Source organism: Lathamus discolor, chromosome 6 (genome assembly GCF_037157495.1).
Source record: "Lathamus discolor isolate bLatDis1 chromosome 6, bLatDis1.hap1, whole genome shotgun sequence".
In the NCBI taxonomy this organism is placed as follows: domain Eukaryota; kingdom Metazoa; phylum Chordata; class Aves; order Psittaciformes; family Psittacidae; genus Lathamus; species Lathamus discolor.
In genome coordinates, this window is record NC_088889.1 from 9,793,469 (window position 1) to 9,812,980 (window position 19,512).

At 40.2% G+C, this 19,512-nt stretch overlaps 1 pseudogene; it reads right to left on the bottom strand.

The window, feature by feature from the left end:
• Positions 1 to 278: 278 nt before the first annotated feature.
• Positions 279 to 19,512, bottom strand: part of LOC136016976 (cytosolic phospholipase A2 epsilon-like) — a 38,485-nt pseudogene continuing 19,251 nt past the window's right edge.

Consider the following 19,512-nt stretch of genomic DNA (forward strand, 5'->3'; position numbering starts at 1 on the left):
AAACTTCCTCATGCTTTCTTGTCCACGCATCTTGGCCTTGGCCTGAAAGGTCAACTTCTTCAAGAACGTGTGGAGCATGGCCTCACCTAGCCGTGCTCCTGTAGTTGTCAATGAGGGAAGCACATTAATTCGTTAAGGAGGAGCTCTGTTTTTTGTGTTTATTTCCTTCACTGACGGACAGGCATGGCAAACAAAGTGCTATTCTGAGCATTCTTTGGCTTTTCTTCACTTCCTAATCAAATTCTGTTTTTTCTTCATTAACAGGACTCATAGTTATTTTATTTCATATTCCCCGGTGCTGGGCAGTCAGCCAAATGCTGGGTTCCCTCTTTGTCAAGCCCATACATACCATCCCCATCGGGTGTTTTTTGCAGTGGTTGCTCTTCCTTATGCTGCTTTTTCCTCTCAACGGCAGTACGCAAGGCCTGAAGTATCAAATCTTTATTGTTCTGGATGTTGTAGTAACTTAAGTTCACTAGTTTGTCAAAATTTTCCTCTGAATAACTCAAATTGTTTATGTAATATGGACCACAGGAATCAGCAACATCAACATCACCGTCTGCCATCTCCGAGGGACTACGTTTTACACCTAAGGGACAAACCAATTACTTGGTTAATTAGCAGAAAGCAATCAGGATCGGGGTGTTTCTCGGGCATGTACATGGAATGGATCACAATGCAAATTTTTCCCTTCACAGGCATTTTATTGCTGGGATATTTGGTTGGCGGGGGGGGAGGTGGTGTTGTGGCGAGTAAGGGTTGTCTTGGGTACACTTGGAAATGCCAAAACAGGTAGAGTAGGTCTTCTTTTGAGCACAGAAGAATCCTTACGTCCTGCTCTAGGTGTGGAGTGAGCTCAGCATGGTCCCCAGGTCTCTCTCAGTACTAACACTTTCCCAACCTCAGCCTCTCTCCTTGCTGCTGTCTCCCAGCCATTGCAGCACCCTCCATTTCTACATAAGGTTCAAGTAAATGGCAACGACTCTTTTTCTCTTTCCTTCCCTTCTCCCAAGCAGACGACAGCATCAAGAACTCATGACAGCGTGGTTTCTCTCCAGGTGAGGGTCAGGAAGCCACTGCCACTTTCTATGCCTTCCAGCTTCGACTGTGTGGCATGTTATTTTCCTCATTACTATCGTTTCATGCCTCCAGAAACAAGGTGCTGAAAATCCATGTATTTCAGTGATGCAAGCTTTCCAGAAGCACACTGACCTTCTTAGTGACCTGGCAGGTACTCTTTCACTGAGCAAAACCTAGCACTTGCCTCTAGCTCAATCAGCTGCATCAAGTCTTGGTTCCTACTGGGAAGAATTATCAAAAAACACAGAAAAAAGATCTAAACAACTAGATTCTATTATCTAAACTGAGAGACTTCACAGAGTCATTATTTGGACATATCCTGGAAGCAGATAGTGCAAATATTTATGATAATTTCCCCAGACTACCTCCTACTATAAAAAACTACAGGTTTTATGCAGCCTCAGCAGTGAGAGCGAACCTGATATTCCCTGAATCACTAAGATTTGGCAGGAACACTGAAAGAACTTTTCATGCCTGTTTCATCATTCCAGGATAATTAACATATATATCATAGACCCAGGCAAAATAATTAGATAGGTAGTCCCACAGCGTCCTCCCCCAACGGATGGAGAAGAGAATCAGAAGAGTGAAAGTGAGAAAACCTGTGGGTTGAGGCAAAGACAGGTTTATGAGACAGAAAGACAATAATAATAATAATAATAATGCTGATAATAATAAATCTGGTAATAAATAATGAAAGAATTAGAATAGACAAAACAAGTGATGCACAGTGCAATTGCTCAGCACCCACTGACCAATGCCCAGCCAGTTCCCAAACAGCAGCCCCTGGCCAGCTTGCCCCCTAGTTTATGTACTGAGTATAATGCCATATGGCATGGAATATTCTTTTGGCCAGTTTGAATCAGTTGTCTTGCCTTTGTCCCCTCCCAGCTTTGATGGCAGGGCATAAGAATCTGAAAAGTCCTTGATTTAGTATAAATACTATGTAGCAACAACTAAAACCATCAGTGTGTTATCAACATTGTTCTGAGACTAAATCCAAAACACAGCACTGTCCCACATACTAGGAAGAAAATTTACTCTATCCCAGCCAAAACCAGCAGAGCTGGACACAAGGGATTTTTCCTTCCCCATCATTTCCCCAGACCCCTCAGTTTTCTAACAACTGGTATGAGGAAAGAGAGCAGTAACAACCTAGAAATGATAGCTAATACTATCAGGTGTAGAAAAGCAGGAAATATAATGCTCAATCACTCCTCATTGCAGATGAGAGAGCATCAGATACAAGAGAATTTTTCTATCAGCCTCTGGTGAAAACTTTACATTGGCAAGAGGATGTCACCATAGTGAACAATCAGCCTCCACAGTCACAGATACCTCCACCTGTGTAAATACCATTGAACTACATGAATCCTGTTCAAAACCCCAGTCATATACCTCAAATGTGCAATGAATTCAATCCATAATATCTACAAAGCGAAAGTACTGCGTGATTTTTTATGACTTGCTTCAACACGCGCCCTACAAGTAAAATGATTAATACAACTGAGACAATAGTTTCTGTGTTTGTTTTGTTATTAAATTTAATGTACCATATACCAGCCTAGAACTTTCGGGTTTCAGTATACTGGAGAGCTTTGAACTGATTGCAAAATAAGTGTTCTTGTAGCATGAGCTAGGAATTTTATCATTTGCAGAAGGAGTAACTGAAACCTTTTGCACCACAGAGGTAATGCGGTGTTGTGGGATATGGTACCCCGACTCAGAATTCATCTATTTTGAATTGCTATTGAAACTCTTTTTAAATTTCAAAGTAGGACTCCCTGAAGTGAACAGAAGCTGTCAGCATGGCTCAGTGTTGTATTTTCATCACTTCAGTATGGCTCAGTGTTGTATTTTCATCACTTTGCTAGTTCACACTTTTGTTTTCAAGGTTATCTGCCTAACTGTCAGCCTGGAAATTAATTTAAATAATGAAATCCTTAGATTCCCTGAAGCTTTCTCTAATGGGAAAGGATGACAAGCATGGAAGGAAATAACCCTGCAAATTTCTGCCACTGCAGATACACAGAATATACTTTTAATCAGTAAACTTTACAATCTACCCATGAAAATACAAGAAGAAATAATCTGAAGGGAGGCAGAAGCTGATCCCAGTTGCTGCTGTACTGTCCAGGGAAAACTGCACATTTTAAGCTTCTTTAAACAGTTCAAGTCTAAGCAAAGAGAGTCTGAGTCTGTGTTTACAGCATGAGCCAATGAACATACACTGCACAATAAAACGAAGGCAGCTGCTGCCTCAATGTAATGGATAACTGTAAACTTACCAGGTGCTTTGTACTCCCTGAAGGTGTCATTTACTAGTGGGAAGAATATCACAATAGGTGTTTCTGGGCTCTCATTGTCACCAACAATGTAGCATTCTTTCACATGTGGGGTTTCCTGGTCATCTGGCACCTTTGTAGGGAAAGGAATTCCCTGCTTTGCAAAGTATTTAGAGGCTTCTTTCAGGGGCTGGTTGTCACAATATGAAAACAAAACAGGTCATCAGAACATACAGGAATTACTCTTGAATTTGACTGAAACTGAATTTCACTGGGAATGTTTGTGGGGTAAGGGCCATGTTCTGACCGGTTATGGTACATACCCATGTTGGGTGTAGACTTAATATGGTGCCATGACCTGGAAGGCCAGAGTTAGGTGGGGTGGATCTGGGTCCACATGCCTGCCTTTGAAAATCTACATCCCACATCTGGATATTAAAAATGCTGCCTTTAGGTAGCTTTTTATTCCTAAGGAATTTAAAATTCCTACATACAAACTGTGCCTGCATTTATTTGCATATCTGGTCTTCTGCAGATAAACAGTTCTATTGAAACGCTTGTATTATTACAGTTCTATTGTCCTGAATGTACATTTTCCCGTGCATGAGAATATGTATGATTGCATTGAGAAGTTCTTAGTCAATTTTTAATGCATTTAGCTTCATTCATTCTACATCTGACTGCCTTCAAATCAGCTAAAACCCATTTAGACATAAAAATGGGCATGTTCAGTTTGCTGAATTCTTGCTTCCTGATAACATTTGAACTGTTCCATAAAGATATGTGACCCCGGTAAACTGTTCACTTATTTACACTTCTCAGACACTGGGGAAAAAAGTTTCTGTGAGTAGAAGATCAGCCATTCTGGGAACTCAGTGATGAAGCAGAGAAATCAGTTCAAGAAGAAGGCAGAGTGCTCACCCCTGTCTGGGAACCTGAACTGTAGTTGAAATGCAAAATGACATCCACTTTCCTTTCCGGTCTCATGAGGGGTGGGTAACTGGTAGCAAAGGCAAATGCAGTATCAATCAGGATGAGGTAGTCTGTTGCTGCTGTCAGGTGGTTGGGCTGAGAGTCGAGCTCACAGTCTAGAAAAGAAGCATTTCTAATTTATTTATGTGTCTAGATGAAGTGCTCAATGCAAGAGAGGTGCTGAGAAAAGTCAGTTGGTAACAGAAAGAGAATTCAGCTTTTCTCAGGGCTTAGACCTACCTATATAGCTGATAGCTGCAGTTCAGTCATTTCTCAGTTCCTCATCTATCTTCCTCTTTTCACTATTTACTCTTCGATTTCTTTGGCTTTCTTCTAATTAAGAGGGATTAACTTAGGACTCAGGAGAACAGATTTCATTCCATCCCCTGTTTTTGCATGTGACTCTGATCAGGTCTCTTTTTTCTGTGGTGGTGTTTTTTTTGGTTGGGTTGGGGTGCTTTTGGGGGTGTTTTGTTGGTTGGTTGTGCTTTCGAGTTTAATATGGGGAAAGAAAAAAAAAGGCACTTCACTGTCCCAACACACTAAGGACTAAAGAAGTTTGGTGCCTTGCACACTATGGCAACAGTCACACAGTTACTAAGGTAATTGGAAGATCTGGTACCAGACTGAACACAAACTGAGTAATACAGAATACTATTACAAAGGCTGTATCATACAAGTAAAAAAGTAACATGAAACAGGGCTCTTTCACACATCCCTTGAATATTGGCTGGGCAAGAGACACCATATGATGGCATCAGTGCCATGCTGCAAGCATGCAGGCTGGCCGGCACATCAGCAGACATATGGTGGTTGGCTAATTAAGATCTTTCCCATCTATCAGCCACTGGACTTCATGAAATGATTAAGAACTTATTTTTGAAGCCTCTCCTACTACCTAATTTTAGCTTTCAGTGGCAGTTTCAAATACTATCAGATGGGAGCACAGCAAAAAGGTGGTTGGCTTGATAACCTCTTAAGCATTGTTTCTCTTTCACAAGGACAGTTTAAAATAGAACTAAGAGCAGGGTTCTATTACCATACCCTTCCATTTGGAAAACTCGCTCTCTAGGTAGTTGTTGTTCATCTGGAGGCCCTTCAGGAAGTTTGGGATTTCTGAAGCTGCTGGACGTAACATGACGACATCTCGGAAAACGTCGGAAAAGCTGTCAGTGGGACAAACCACTCGAGTATCCAGCTCGTTTGGTCTTCTAGGGAATAGGGTTTCATCATCTTCAGGAGAAAGAATAACAGTTCTTGTATGTGGTTTCATACATATGACGTGTTCATGTCATCTATGCAATCATCATTTGTATTAACGTTTGACAAAACTTGTACTTATTTCTTTGTTTCCAGGAACTCCAGAAGTCTCACATTTTTTCAGCTAAGCATAGAAAATCTGTTTCTTCTCCTCACTCCACAGTGGTAAAGGCCTTGTTTGTACTGTGAGAGTCTGTCTCACCTACTATAAACTTATTTGCTTGTCTTTGATTTTATCCACTACTATATCCTGCACTGAGACACAAAGATGGTGTTTACCCTTGTTTCTGTGACTCCTTATGCCATACTCAAACTTCCAAGAGAAGAACTGGAAACTGTGAGTCGCCACAGAAGACTTCCAGCCTCTCCTACTCTACCAGGAAATCTTTCTCCAGTTTTACGTTTGTGCTCTGAAAACAGGCTCTTATGAGGGCTGTTCTTTTTTTCTCTTGTGGCAGGTCTCATAGATTATTTACTCACAGAACTGAAACGACTGCCATACTGAAATACATGGAATGAATTTCCTCCTGGTTTCCATGTCAATTACAGAAATCTCTGAGGAAGGAAACCCAAAATGGCTTTGAAAAAAATCAGTGAGAGAAAATCAGCACAGAGGGGGATGGAAGGGATGAAATTTAGAAAAGAGAGAATAAAATGACATAATGGCATAAGAATAACCCACCTATGTCAGTAATTTTGTCTCGGGTCCATTTGTGCCAGAAGTCTTCTGAATGAACAGATATATACCAGGCATCCATAAGATTCAAGGAAAATACGCTGCTCCAGATCCCTGTGGCAGAGGATATTATTCAACAGAAAGAAAACCGGTAAAGACCTGGAAGTGTTTTCATTCACAATGACCTCCAGTACCTTCTGCATTGTCTAACAAACTTCATTACATTATCTTAGTGCAAAACTAAAGGGACTGTCTTCATAAATTGGTATGTGAATCCATAATATATATTAAGAATGTTATTTATTGACATATATTGAGAGGGCTGGTAGTGTTTCCAGTATATCTTTTTTGTTATGTGGCAAATAATAACATTTTGTCATGTGCATCTTATTGTTTTCTACTTGTCCCCAATGATTGTTATTCTGCAATTTCACAGCATTTGTAATTCTAAAGCTTTTATTTATTTCTAGCATCATCTTGTTACAGATATGCAGTTATCATGCAGGACTGTCAACCACAAAACATTCAAGACTGATACACTAATATCGCTTAAAATGAGGAAGCTGACTTACTAGTTTTGAATACAGAAAGTGGAAATGTGAGAGTCTTTGATTTGTCTTCTGGGTTGTATTTTCAAGTTCCTTTACCAACAGGTGTAGCAAAGTTGGTGGCAGTCCTGACTGTATCAACCTTTCACGCTGATACAGCACTACTACTTGGTATGGTCAGATGTGCCAACTGTGCCACAGTGCCTTCCTGAATCTCCCAAACTGCAGAACTAAACTTTGAACTCCTTGGGAGAACAGAGTAGCAGACAGAAGAGACTGCACCTGAGCAGCCTGGCGATGGTCTTACCCAGCAATGCCAGCCTGCAGTCAGAGGGACAGGTTTGGCAATGCAGGAAAGAGCTGCAGGACCTGTGTAGACAGTCCCCACTGTGTTTGGAGGCTGGGGTGCAAAGGAATTTACTGAAAGCCTTTCGAGTAACTGTGTCACTGGAGTAACACTGCCTGAATAAGGGGACTGTTGGTCATTGGCAGGGAACAGGGGCAGAAATGTCCCAGCATTGCTCTAGAGAAGGGAGGAAGAAAATGCCAAGGTGGGAAGTGTTAGAAGGGGGCTGGTGACCTGCTGGCATTTCTGACCACAGAAGGGATGACCAGGGTCCCTATTTTAATATATAAATGTATATAAACCCAGGGACAGAGAGATTCTGATTTGCTTCCTTACACTTCACCACTAGCTGTAGTGAAATCTCCACACACGCAAAAAGTCTTAACTTCTCAACCCACCCTCCCTGAAACTTCCTTTATGCAACTGGTGGAAGTAGGAAGAACAATGAGGCAAGAGATTGTTTTTGCAAAGGGAAAAAAGATGTCCTTACTGCTTTTACTGTTCTTGTGCAAGAGAGAAAAAAGGTAAATATTATGACCTATTTGCACTCTGAAATGGAAGTGTTATCCTTAAGAATTAATCAGGTTTAGGTGTGGCAGGTACTTTGTAGATAAAAGGCTGTATTTTGGGGATTTAGATGGAAGAAGAGACTGTGATTTAACTTAGGAACAGTGTTACACAACTTTGGTTACTGAAAAAGACATATTTGTGTTGAGAAAGCCTCATGCCAGTAAGCATAACAACATACATAATCAAATAAATCTGTTCAGCTGAATAAAATTGCAGAGAAAATAAAAATTCCTGCAGATAGTGACCTGTTACCAGTTCCAATATTTTACTATGTACTGCTCCTAGCATATAAAGAAGTGTACTAACTGCTTCATTTCAGAAGAGGGCTTTGTGCAGGAGCAGGTCATATATATTACATTTCCCTGCAGCAACAAATTACCTTCCAAAAAGCAGATTCTGGATTCTGGCATTTTCTTCATCAGGCGACCCATGAAGAATTCACTCCCAAAATCTTCAGCACGAATGAAGGTGCCATATTTTGGGAATCCTACCTCATAAGGGGTGAATTCCACCCATTCTGTAAGAAAAAGCACAGACTGATTACAGCAGCAGAGGCACAAATTAGTTGAATAAAACATACGATGTTGGCCAGGTTAAGGGAGACTGTTTCTTACCTAGCACGCTTTGCAAGCAGACATTTACTCACTGTACGTTAAACAGTGAATTGTCCTCTTACATGTAAATTTCTTTACAAAATTTAGATTTCTGAAACTTTCTACAAAAATGCATAGCAGGTAATTTTATAATAATGTCCTGAATCATCCTGCTTTTGATCTTGAATACAGCTGAATACACTAAGGCCTTCAAAAATTTTAACTCTTAAATTTCTATATTGGATTAACCCTTTAGAGTACTTGTGCATTGAATTAATTTCTTTATCTAATCCTAAATTGAACCCTGTTTGGATTAATGTTAAATACAATTCTGGAGTATTATTACCTCTAAAATCCTGGTCGCTGATTTTATCCTTCACATTGAGAGAGAGGTAGATGGGCAGGGGGTTCTGACCCTGATTTAGTGCCTGCTGCTGATCTGTGAGCTTATGGGAGTCCTCCTGTTTCGAAGAAGGACAGTAGCTCAGGACAGTTAGATGATGCAAAGAGCCTCCCACTTCACTTAAGCCTGGGCTCTGATAACACAGGGTGTACCAGACTCCAATTAGGATGTTCCCTACTGGTTTAGTTCAGTAAGGTGCTGTCATCCCTATCTCCGACCCTCCCCTGCCCCAGCACTTCAGCACACAAGAAGTCCTAAGATGAGTTCGTTTGCTAAAACCCCCCCCATAAATACTAGCATTTCTATGGTAGGAAGGAAATGTTGTTATTGACATTATTTATTTCATAAAAATATCTGGAAATATCTGAAAAGCACTCTTCTTGGGAAATATTTCATTCAGAAAGAGTAACTCCCTCCCCAACTGCCCAGAAAATAGTATTTTCCCCAGACCTTTAATGAAGCCAGAGCTCAGACAGAGTTAATGTTCTGTGAGCCTTGACCCTTACTGCTTCTGCTGCAGAGCATCTTGCACACCTGGGTGATGTGGAAGAGGCAGGACAGGGAGTCTCTACCACTGTGCTGTGGTAAGACTGCAGAAATTTATATGCATGTAGGGTTAATCAAATTACATGGGAAGTGTTTTCTCTTAAGTATAAATAACCTATTAGGGAGGAAATATTCACAAATACTCAAATAGAGCCACAACGTTGCCTTTTGGTGGAAGCTTTTACAGGGTGAGCTAATCCATTAACAGCTCAGATACACTGGTTTGGGGCTTGTGATTTATTTTTTTTTTTGCTTTGTCACACTGCTTTTTAAGAACAACAGGATTTTCACTGAAATATTTACATGTGAATTAATTTAAAGTTGTTTATACTATAAATTTCCTGTTATTTCTCCCACCTTTTCTGTGTGAGATGTGATGTTAAGATCTGCATAATACAGCCAACAACCAAAGAATTATACTGTCAAGGCACATGCTTTTGGTGTCTATCTGAAAAACAAGCAAACAAGCAAAAGAACTCGTTTTCTGTAAGAGTGGTCAAATACTGCATATGTTGCTCAGGGAAGTTGTGGAGTCTTCACCTGCAGAGATATTCAGAAGCCCGTGGTTCAGGGCAGCTGGCCCTAGCCCTGCTTGAGAAGAGCTGTTGGACAAGACAAACTCCTCATGCCCCTTCCAATCTACTGTCTGTCCTCACTGCTATATTCACTGTATATTCAAATCTGAAGAGAAAGGTGCTGCTATTGTACCTTTTCATGTAACATGGTTTCAATGATGAGTCCCCACAGGTCTGTGAAACATATCCGATGTCCTTCCTTTCGTCTCTGGCACAACTCTTTCAAATAGTATTTCAGACGATCGGGGGCAAAACAAGCAAGGAACTTATTTTTGAGCACATGCTTTCGGACGTCATTCAGTGTTTCCTTGAGATCCTTTTGGGACCAGTCAGGGTCTTCATACAAGTTTGACATGGTCCTAAAAATCAAAATGAAACAACAAAACAAACAAAAAAAGCCACAAACGTGAGTTCTGAAGCAGAGCTTTGGAAAGTTATGGAGGTTTGACTATCATACCTTGATTTACATTAAGAAGCATGTGTGTGTGTCACAATCCACATTATTTAAACAGGACTAAATTAATTATATGTGCGGGCAAATACTCTCTGAAGGAAACAAGAAAAAGCTGCAGCAGAAAAAGAAAGACCTTCTTTGATAGTAAGGATGATACATCTATTCAGATCACTGCTTGTCACACATAGAAAAATTCCTGTGAAGACTTTGCTTGTCTTGGTCTTACCATGTTGTGCCGGATAAACCAGTGATGTATGAGACACAGTCCAAGATGTTCAGTTCCTGCACACTGAGAAGGTGAGCATACATGGCTGTCAGAGCTCTGGTTCCACCACCCGTTGTCATGATTGCCACCACAGGTACCTGTTCAATCCCAAAATGCTTGCATTTATTGACATGGTCTGAGAAGGGAGAGAGACCTCTGGTAAGGAAAGAGGAAGCTCCAGCACTGATAAAGTAATAAAGATGCTGTATGCCACCAGTCAGCAAGGAGAAGAAAAAAATGAATTAATTCTGCAGCATAGAAGGAGTAAGAAATATTTCATATTTCCTCCATCATCTCAAACATGACATTTTCAGGGCTCTATCGAAAAACCAGTAACATAGACCAGCAAAAGAAAAATAAAATAGAGGGAGTAGTACCTTCTGCCATCTGATCCAGATTTTTGTCAGGTGCAATAGACCAGCAAATGCAGGGTGCTGTCTCAACATTTCCATGTGAGTAGTAAGAATCTCTCTGTTACTGAAGTTTGATAAAGCTAATTTCTATTATTGTATAGCTTTTTCACATGCCATACTAGATGTATCATGACTGATAGATCTAAGAGCACAGACCAGTTCAGATCTCTTGAGACCAGAGGCTGGTGACACCATCTGTTTTCACAGTCGCTGCAGGGAATGCAAAACCATACTCATTCCACCTACCATGTATGAACATAGATATGCAAGTGAGCTCTGCAATTACTTCTTTCTGTGATGATACAGTAATCTAGAGTCTCCTAGGATTAATTAAGGATTAATCCTTAGAAGGATTAATCTGTACATATGAATTTGCTCCATTAACAGTAAAGATAGCTACCATGCTTTGGGGTGAATTCACCTGTTATGCAAATCATCAGGAAACTCTATGGAGATTGCTCTGCAGGGAAATATGGGTACATCTTCTGAGGGGAAGGAAATGGCCCATGGTTTAGCGCTGGCATTTAAAGGGAAGGTCCAGCTATGCAGAAAAACTGATAAGCTCAGTTCAGGGCAAAAGGCGGAAAATTTCTTATCTCTTATCTCTTCATCCAAATTTAGGCTTCACACTACAGTTGTGGGAGTATAATTAAGAAAGAGAAGTCTGTTTTTTCCCCTGCCTTGGACCCTCTGTTATTGTTCCCATTTGCCAAACAAGTACACGCTCTAGCTGCAGCAGATGATGAAGTCAGATTGGCAGCTTGCTGTGCTTGCACAATGGGAGCTTAAATGCTGGCACAATAGGCAGAAGAAAATAAAGTCCAGTTTGAACTGTGAGACAAAGAAGGGCTGAATCAAGAGAAAGAAGGGCTGAATCAATGGTTTAGATCTGCATAACATGATTGTGAGGACTAAAAGAAGCTTTGGTCCTGAGAGCACCTAGCCCTTCTCTCATTATTTTGTAGACTGCTACTCAATACAAAGCCAGATCCTGTAGCAACAGGGTTTACAGGTATTTGTTAATCTTTCCTGTTACTACTTTTTTATTCCCTCGAATAGTCAGCTGTAGCTTGCACATGAAACTTCACACTGTTTCCAGGAAAATAGGAATTGACTACCAGTGTTGCATTTTGATACTCAGCTGTAGAGAAAGAAGAGAATAGTTATGTTTTAGATACCTCATCATCCTGCAAGTCCTCCTTCAGCTGAAGAACATCCTTCAGAGCTGCTGCAACCACCTTCTTCCTCTTGCAAATGAAATCCTGTTCCTGGGCACACAAGCCAAACCCCAGTCGTATGTCTAAGTCTTCCTGGCTGGAAGAGAGGATAAGGGATCTCTGATCATCACACTTATAGTCTAATTTAAGCTTTTTAATTGCTTCTGCTTCATAAATAGACATAACTTCACCATCAGGTGTATATAAAGCAAAGCAGGAAGAGGTGAAATGGTTTAGTTTGTTCCTGGAGAAGAGCAGTACATCTTCCTTTGGACTGAGAAGGTTTCTTTTATTTAGTCCTTGTTGAAGATGCCTGAATTAAATTAACAGAATTGTTCCATTTCAGACATAAAGGCAAAAACCTGCAGAGGGCAGTGTTTTAAAGGTGGCTTTTAAAAGTTGTGCAAACTTCCATTGGTACCTGTGAATCATGAACTGAAGTTGTGGAATTCTGTGTTTGGTTGTTTTTCATGTGTGGATATGTATAGGAGCTTATGGATATTTATAAGCACTATAAAGCTGTTGCAGTTTGGAAGCTGCTGTGAAAATACTTCTTAGGTGATAAAGATGTTTTTAAATGACAGCTGTAAACTGTATGTATATCTCATACTGTATTTACTGAAAATACATGGCACGATAGAAGATGCATCTGCTACATAATGCAACTTACTCCCATTCTAGATTTTATTAAGACCTGAACCATATGTCAAAGTACAAAATGTGCTTCCTTGGTTAAAAAATAAGCAACCACTTGATTAATTTGTATTTACATCTTTGAGTAGACATTAAAAAATAAATGCAGATATTTTTATTATGTCAATTTTTTTTATATCTTAGGGTGGCCAGGCCTCCATCTTTGGTCTTTTTTTTTTTTTTTTTTTTGGGGGGGGGGTGTTTCTTTGGGTTTTTTTGCTTGTTTTTGTTGGGTTTTTTTGTTGGGTTTTTTTTTTTGCTTTTTTCTCTGACCTCAGGAAACAGAAAGGTTCCTTTCAAATACTTTTGAAATGCTGCTTTTATTGAAAGTCTGCATTTAGCAATTAGTTTTAGAGGTACCAAAGAATGTCTACTGTGGCCCTTAGCACATAATTTTGACTGCAGAAAAAAATCAAAATAAAATTGGTGTGTTCTTTATAAAACATTTTCTTAACTCACTGTATAGTCCCATGGCATAAACTCACAGCTGCTGAAAATCTCTGTACTGAGATCATTTTATTTTTGTCTGAAACAAGGATGAGCCAGCACGCATGATGCAGGCAGTAAGAACTCGACTGACAATTACCCAAATTCAAAGAACCAAGGGGAAAAACACAGAGGAAGATGAATATCTCACCATTTTTTCACCTTGAAATGCAAATCAAATTTTCTGTGCTGAAAATTAGAAAGGTAAAATTAGGAATACTGATATTTTGTTTAAAATAGCTCTTTTCCCCCACTCAGAGTGAGACATAGCTGTTTTGGGTCATCATTACCTCTACAAAGCTCTGAACTCGAGTCAACTGAGACTGAGAGAGAGACTTTCTTATCAGTGTTTCATTAGCCCCCAGATATGTGCATTGATTTAATAAATTAAGACTTTGCTATTCACACGTATAGTCTGCATCTTCTCTTTGCTGTGCCACTGTGGTGTATCTATCTTACACAGATACCACTCAGCACGAAAACAGATAGCTGCAGTGCTACACCTCGCTTCCCTGGAATGGCCCAGCATTAGACATGGGTCTTGAAACTAAAGTCTCCCACACAATGTGTGATACAAGGGGAAGCCAAAGAGACTGAGCACTCCACAAGAGTGGCACAGCTTTACATCCTGTGGCAATACACTGGGCTGCAGCCTCACCCCTGTCCCTCCATGCATACAGTGACTTCCAGCCTGGCTAAGGACATGGACAGTAGAAAGAGTATGAGCAGCAGCTTAGATATTAGATATTCTAACCTTAGATAGGTTAGAAAACACCAGCTGTCTATAAAGAGAGGTGGCCTTTGGTTTCTGCTTCTTGAGAACCAGCAACAATTTCAAAAGCTTGCAAAGGATTCACCATGGCCAGCACACTTACCTCGCCAACTACTTCCTGCTCCGAGGGGAGTGACTTCAGAGGAAGAGTGAGCGGGACGCTTCTCCTTGATCCGCATGACACGCAAGCACACTGGAAAGGAGCACAGAATGCTTTTCAGTTAGGACAGAAATGTTCTTCTCTTTCTGCCTATACAAATGTAAAGGTCAGATCATAAGACTGTGTTTTCTACTATGTTCTGTGGTCACGTACAAAGGTGGAAAGGCTCCTCTTCTTTGTGAGTGCAACTTCCAGAGAAGGTTGCTTGTATTTGGCATAGTGGAAGAAAGTGGGGTCTTGGAGAGGAGAGCAGGAGTCACAGCTCACTGAAACTCTCTGGGTTTCTTCAAAGGATCCTCTCACTGTGAACGTTAGCTCATTCCCTAAACAATGAGATAAAATACATACAAAAAGTTACTCCTAATGGCAAAAAAGAGAGAAAGGGAAATAAAAAGAAGGAAAAGGTAGCTTTGAACAAACCCTTTCTCCTCTTCCTTTGTATTTGGAAAGTGATCGAAGACCCAAACGTAACAGATGATTATATCTAAAATGGGCTGAGCAAAAAAACGGAGGGGAGCGTGATGTGAATGGCACTGAATTTTATACTGCTGCAAGTCTATTGCAGTTGCACTGTGACGCGGTGAATGAAATCAGGAACTTTGCATTGCAAATCATCCTCACACCAGGCTAAATAATAAGCAAGAGAAGTTCTTAGTCCCTCAAAATAAGATCTGACTCAGCAGCAGATACCCTATTTGTATGAAGAAATCAGCTAATCTTGCCAGTGTGTGTTAGGCATGCTCTGAGATTGCCTACCAGATCCAGCCTTTCAGGGAATGTGGGCAGAGGAACTTCTAGATTCTGGATCTTGACCAGGGTCAGGCGGGACCCAGCTGCTGAGCGGCTAACCCCTGCAAAAAACGAGGGGTTTCTGTGCACATGCAGAAGTCAAATTGTCAGAGATCCTGAGGAAATTTAAAACCATGGACTATAGTGCATAAGGAAGTACGTTCCTTTAGGGTAATGGCAGTACTACAGCATAGGTTTTCAGGATCTTAGCCTGGATTTATGTATAAGCATATGATGTTGTTTCTAGTCTTGAGCAAGGTTTGTTTTGAAGAGCCCTGAACCTACAACTACTGCAGAACTAGTGGCATTCCCTTATTGCAAAGTTTTTACAAATCGCCATGGATATGGTCAATTAAAGCCTTAATATTTGGATGATAAAATTTCTAGGCATTGTTAGGGTAAAATCACTAATATTCATTTAAAGAATTTATAAATTTACCTGAAAAATGCTTATTTTTCATCCTGCAGTCCAAGTGCAATTCCAAACAGGCTACTTCACGACACTAGGATAGATGTGATCAGGAGAGAGAGTTAGATTACTCATCCAGCCATGTCACCACCAGTGCTGGCAGATGTTGAAGGGTCATTGTAGAAAGGGTCATTGCTTGAATGTGGGGGCCAACTGTGCTGGAGATTTCTGCCAGACCCAGTGAAAGGGAGAATTAATTTCATCATCATGTGGGAAGAAAGTGCTATGCTAAACCCTTCATAATTTTCATAGATGCAGACAGAACAAGGGAAAATGTTGGCAGTCTGCGGGCTCCTTTAAGATCATGCTGACCTCCACAGAGATAAAGCTACTGAAAGAAAAATTATCACTAAAGAATGAAGACTTGCAATGCTCCCCTCACTGGCATCGTAATCAGCTGAAGGTAAGGAATTATGTGGGAAAGAGAAGAAGAGAACAAAGCAAATAATATTTTACCACTATTGCCCCATTTGTGATGATGGCTTCAGGAGGATCCCATCTAGAAAAGAAGAGCAAATATTATGTATTTTATAAACAATATAGTCTGGAAACTGTTCTGAACAGGACGCATTTTTCTCCCCTAATTTTGTTTTTATTTATTTGCTTCTTCCTACTGTTTGTAGATGTATGCTTCTTTTTCACTAGATACCACATAACTACCTAGAAGAAATAATTCAATGCAATAAAGTACCTGGAAAGTGCTTGTAACAGCCTTAACAGCACAGGGATGCTATTTGTATTCTTACTGCAGTGGGATTTACCAGCCTCAGACAAACAACTCTGAACTAGGTAAGCAATATATACATTTTAAGGAAAAAGTCACAGAATTAGAAATTCTGAACTCATTCTCCATATCATGGAATTTTCCTTTCTTGCAATGATTTGCTGACGCACACATTAAGTTTGGGAAAAGGGTGAATCTGGCTATTAAGATGATGCTGGATGTACAGAAAGTTTCCTTGCACTGACACACCATTTCAAGCTGCTGCTCCCATAAAAATGGGGTTTTACTCACATCCTCTCCAATGCAAACTCAACTTCCAGCTCCTCCCTCCTCTGAAAATGAAGGAAAAAAAAAAAAAAAGAAACAGTCTCAATTAGCATGTGCAGAGGTTTGCAAAGTGACTCTCCATTTTTTGCAAGCACAATTTCCTTTATGCTGTAGTAAGTAACAATATTCTGTTTCATGCTTGCTATTGTCAGCATTAGAAGACAGAGGCAGCTTTTTCTTCCCCACACAAAAAAAAGATTTGAGTTTCAGTACTGGCAGAACAAAGGGTGTTTGGTGCTTACAAATCTCCATAGTGAGCCTTTATTTTTCACACTTTCTTCCCTGCCAGCTTCTATGGGCTAAACACAATATGCTAAGACTTATGATTAAAACAGTGTGGAAACAGGCCATTTTCCTGTCCTTGTATTTCTTTTCTTTTTATAATCTTTGTGAGGATTAGATAAACTCTGTCATTTTCTGCCACAGTATTAAAAGCTCAAAGCTTCCCTAAAATTGCATCTGTTCTGGGGCTTGGGAATTTGGCAGGGATATGTGCCAGAGGAAACCGGCAGGAATTTTAGAAGGTCATCTGTTTTGTCACTGGCGTGTGATTTCCAAGATTTTGATAAATTTTGTTGTATTTTTACTACCAAGCTGGTCCCAGGGGTAAAAGACAGAAGAGGCAGCACACGTCTTTAACAAGAGAGAAGAAAATAGATGTCAAGATGAACTAAATGTCTGACTGAGCTCTTACCTGTGGATTTAGTGGTAATGTCATAAACACTCTTCCCCCAAGAGGGATTTTAGCTACATCAAAAAGCACAATTGCCTCATCATCATCATGAACAACGTCATCATCAGAAACAGTAATTTCCAGAATATTCTGGGAAAAGAAATTAGGAATGTCCAATTTGTTAACATGTACTCAAAAGTGTGACATTCTGTAGCTCTTCAAGGTTCAGTGCCTGCTTTACAGAGAGGAAATAGAAAGTATTGATGACCCAGTATCACAAGAAAGAGTAAGAAAATGGGTTTAGTCTGCCTTATATGAAATAGCTTCTAGACCCATCAATGAAGTCCAGACTGAGACTTCTCCTGGATCACCTTGTACACTTTTAAATAGCTCTCACCAAAAATGCAATCTTTCAGGAAGGGATATGGATAGCTGGAAATCCTATATCACCCCTTATCAACAGGGGCAATAAAGGTCACTTCATGTCAAAAACCACTTTTCTATGTCCTTGGGTTTTCTGCTTTCAGTTCATAGGCATTTGAGTGTAATTATCAGTAGTAAACTGAGTAAAGATCTTAATCATACTGGAATGTAGCAGCTTCCTGGCATTAATATACCATTATTTCATGCCCTTTTCAGGGAAGTATGTGTTTTTCTCTTGTAATATTTCTTTATATCTTCATTTCATAGTTTCTCTATGTTGTCACTCTGTCATTGGCCCCATCGGCCTTCTCCAAGGAGGTCAGTCACATTACTGATATATAAATAATAACTCTGTTAGGAGAGAAGTGGATTCCAGAAAAAGCCAGAATGCTTTAATTTTTTTTTGCTCCATCTTGCTAGGGGAATTTTAAGTAAACTCAGAAAGGCATTAGAAGACATGACATCCTGTTTTGGGCTAAACTGGAAGAAGCTGCGTAGAGATGAAATGAAGAAAAGAGTTTCAGGTCTGTGTACCTTGACCTGTCTCTGTATCCGGAAGTAGAAAGTTTCATTCCACACAGGATTTCTGCAGTTTTTGATGGGTTTGGTGCGGAATTTTTCATCTGAAGCGGTTGGCAACCAGAGGCTCACGTAGCAATCAGGTTGGCTTACTACAGGAAACATAGGCAGTGGAAAACACAAGAAGTGAAGGCATTGAAATGTTCTGTAGCCTGAAAATGGATGAGAAATGGCCAGATCTTTCTGATGTGCATTGGCCAAACCAGGAAGATAGAAATCACAGAGCTGGATAAAATTAATGTATTGTTTATCACAGTGTTATTTTTAATGGGTGTATTCAAGTAACTATGTAAAATACTACACTTTTTTTGTTTAATTAGAGTCCTAGCCAGTGGTTTGAACAGCATGTTTAGCCAGGAGTCTTAAATTGCTCTTTCTCAACACCATTTCAACTCTCTGTAAGTTTGACAGGAGGAGAAACTGTGACCAATGCAGGGAGAGAGTGAACCTCAGACCCTGAGGACTGGGTGTAAATTGTAACTGCGGCAATTTAGATTTGTGAGAAGTCTTTAAAGAATCGGGCTTAAGTCTGATTTAGATAATAGATGTCTGGCATACCTGGTTATTAACCCTTCACAAGGGAAAATTAATTATTCCAGCTACCTAGAGCATTGTCTGCTTAGGTGGGGCAGGAAGGGAGAAGCCTAGTAGCAGTACAATTGCTTCTGCAGAAGGCCATTAGGAGCTGGAGCCTTTTCCTGGTGTTTGCTGATGCCTGAAAGACCTGGAAGCTATTTCGTACTCCACATCTCTTCCCAGGAAAAATGAAATGGCAGAAAGGGTTTGGGTCTTGACACTGCTCAGATTTTTCTTTCACAAAGGATGCAGGTTGAATTTCTGTCTTTGAAATTAGTTCCACAGATTTTTACATAGTCAAAGTGACAGGATAATATATTGACTTTGGCAATTACCAGTGTAATATGCAATTTACAACATGCTGGAGTGCTGATTACCACATACGTAACTGAAATATCTCTCCTCACTGTGCTGATGGCCTGCCGAGCTGTGACATCCTGATAAGTGATATCACTGGCTCTGATCTACAGAGTTTCTCAAGAGCACATAGGAAGCCTGTACAAAAGCCAAGAACCAAACATGACTTCAGGCCATCTAGACCATCCCTCCTCTCATTAAAGCATTTACCACTGCTGATCTCGAGTGTTCCAAAATCATGAGTATAATACTCCCAAAATCGCCAAAGTGGCTGATATGGG